Raw genomic sequence first — 3439 nt, forward strand, 5'->3', positions numbered from 1 at the left:
CCATGACTTGGCAAGTGGCTCGCTTAGCATGTACAAGGCCCTGGCAGTCCTCTCCCTAAGACCATACACAGAGATTCAGGAGGAAAATCTCAGAAATGCAGTGTCCTGGGGCTAGAGGGGGTGACCTTGCAGTTAAAAATGTTTGACTTCAGCCCATAGCACCCACATCAGCAGCTCACAACAGTTTCAGGAGACTGATAGCTCAGAGATTAAAACTGCTGACACCCTCTGGTCTCCACCACTTACACAGACTTATACAGATAAGCCTTAAAAAAAAAAAAAAAATCCAGCGTCCAAACTGAGCATGGTTGCCCCTTGCCTTTAATGTTAGCACTCGGGAGGGAGAGGCAGGCAGATCTCTGGGTTCAGGGCTAGCCTGGTCTACAGAGCTAGCTGCAGAACAGCCACTTAGACCCAGGGAGCCCTGCCTCAAAAAAAAATAAATAAATAAAAATAAAAAACAAACATATATATTCCAATTTGAGTGCAAAAGCTTTCTCCAAAATGCACTCCTTCCCCATGTTTCTCAGCATAGACTCTTGGTTCATGGACACCATTCTTTCTCCTGAGTTCCACTCAGATCTGCCTCCTCCTTGACTACCCTCTGTCCAACTTACCCTTTCCCCAGAGGGGCCCACTCCATCCAGTTCTGATCCTGCCCGTCCCTGCTGAAATACACCTGAATAAGGTATCACATACGGAAAACACACACATAGAACACGTAGAGATTCCAGGATCGGGTTGGAGAGATGGCTCAGGGTTTAAAAGCACTGGCTTCTCTTCCAGGGGACCCGAGTTCAACTCCCAGCACCCACATGGTAGCTCACAACGGCTTATAACTCCAGTTCCAGGTGTCTGGCACCTTCACAAGCAAAACACCAATGCATATAAAAATAAATCATTGAAAAAAAATCCAGGATTAGCTGGGCGGTGGAGTATGCCTTTAATCCCAGCATTTGGCAGCCTGGTCAATAAAGCGAGCTCTACTGTTACACGGGGAAACCCTGTCTCGAAAAACCAAAAAGAAAAATTTCAGGATCACAGGATCCTTTTTTTTTCCCCACCTGTAACTTGGAAAACGAAGGACATGACTGCTCTTAGATATGGTGGAGGAGGTTTATTGTATAGAAAAGGGAGAGCATGGCCAGAGAAAGACATCTGGGAGAGTCCAGAGTGAACAGGATCGAGCTGGGCCCCGTGAGGGGAGCGGGGAGAGCATAGCCAGAGAAGGACATCTGGGAGAGTCCAGAGTACACAGAAGAACTGTGTAACCAAGCTAGCTATGCTCTACACGGAAGGACAACTGGGGGAAGGGCAGCTCAACCTCGGCTGGAGAAATTCAGGTAGGGATTGGGGTATACTAGCCATACTCTACTAACAGGTAGGGACTGAGGCATGCAGGGAGAACCTGGCTGCCAGGTCTGCTTTGATATGTTAAATAGGAACGTCAGCCTTTTGACCCGGGCTTAAGATTCAACAGGAAGTACGTAGGAGAAGGGCCAGTTAGGACACGCACTCAAGGCAAAAGAAAAGTCTTTTATTTTTTTATTTTTCAGTGGTTACCAAGACCTATGTGCTTGAATCCCTCTTTTTAGGAGGGCATCACACCCACTCCTTCCCCTACCCGGTTCAGAATACCTTCTAGAAGATACCAGAAAGAACAGCTAGAGGGTTGTCTTGATGGATCAGTCGGTACAAGGTCCTCGGTTTAATCCTCAGCACCTGAGCACTCAGGCTGTGATAAGCCACGTACACCTAGAGGTGGCTTGCAGGGTGGGCAGGGAAGTCTGCGTTCAGCGAAGGGTGCTTAAGGGTTGACTCGAATTCCTCCACCTCCCCTACACCTTCTGGAATCCAGACGCCACCGCGAGCTAAGCAAAACCGCAAAGAAGGCGTGGTGCTATACAGACAACCGCGCCAATGCAGGCGTCCAGCCCGACGAGCAGGGCACGCTGGGAGGAGTAGTTCTCTTTTTCTTCCCAAGAATTGCCCGTACTAAGTCCCAACTATAAGTCCCAGAGTGCACTGAGCTTCACAGTCTGGCGGGCCAGGGTTCCCCAAGACCTATGAGCCGCTTCCTGCCAGAATGGACAGGTTGGAATGCCAGAACTACGGGAAAGGCGCACCATGGGGCGTGGCTTGGGGGAAGAACGCAGGGGAGTAAACCTGGGTGGGGGTGCCTGGGAAATCCCAGGGAGACACAGAGTCGGGAGAAGCCCCCATCCAGATAGTCACAGGGAGACACGAGAGACCCCCGAGACAGAGTCATAGAGAGATCCACAAAACCCTCACAACCAGATATAGTCATAGGGAGACACCGAGGAGGCAGGCCCTCAGAGATGGAGAGTACAGGGAGACACGGAGTGGGGAGGAACCTCCAGAGACGGAGAGCTGTAAGGAGAGACACAGTGGGGAGAAGCCTATGAGACTCACGGGGAGATAGAGGAGGGAGAAACTCCAGAGAGGGAGCGGTCACAGGGAGACACCGAGGAGGGTGGGACTCCCAGAGACAGGGGAATGCGGAGGGCGAAGAGACCACTAGAGACAGAGTCACAAGGAGTGGGGAGGGATCACCAAAGACAAAGAGGGTCACAGAGCCTAAAAGAAAAATCCTGAATGGGTCCGAGAGAAGGGGACAGAAGGAAAGAGGCATAGGAAAGGAGGGACAGGCAAATATTCAGGGAGAGCATCCCCTAGCGACAGAAGGGGAGAAATACAAAAGCAGGGAGTGACGGACATCGGAAAACGCTGAATTTAACGGGCGGAGAGGTGAAGCAGGGAACATACTTTAGTGGAGAAAAGACCGGGAAAGGCAGGAAGGTGGAGATGAAAACACTTCCAGTGCACCATGTGGGGCATGAGGAGAGATGTGAGCAAGAAAAGGAAAGAGGCAGATTGGGGAAATGGAGAGAAAACACAGAGGAGAGAAGAAAGGGAAGAAGAGACAAGAAACGGGAGAGAAAGGAGGGACACACCCAGAGGGAGGCGAAGCTGTAAATTCAGAGACCAGAGAGCAATAAAGAGCCTACAGCATCATGGGGAGTGAGACGCTAGCTTCTCGGTTCATTCGGAAGTCCTCAGCACTGAACACAAAAGTTTCTTGATCAAGGATTAATATGACCAGAGACCCACAGATCTAGCCCAGATTCACGAGCCTGACAGACCGACCCATGCAACTGAGTAGGGAGGAAAGTGGAGTGTGGGGGACCAGGATGACAGAATGGGTTGGATTTGGGGGAAGGGGATGGACAAGTCTAAGAGGACGTACCCTACCTGCATACAGCCTGAGGAATGGGTGTGTGCACGTGGAGAGGAGGGAGGGACATCTGTCCGGGATCCTGAGTGGGGGGGGGGGGTCTCGTTGCTCCTTTAAGCTGAAACCCCGCCCCTTGGTCGTCATGGCAACGCCTCTCCCACCCCCCCACCCCCCACCCCCAGC

Source organism: Chionomys nivalis, chromosome 2 (genome assembly GCF_950005125.1).
Source record: "Chionomys nivalis chromosome 2, mChiNiv1.1, whole genome shotgun sequence".
Classification (NCBI taxonomy): domain Eukaryota; kingdom Metazoa; phylum Chordata; class Mammalia; order Rodentia; family Cricetidae; genus Chionomys; species Chionomys nivalis.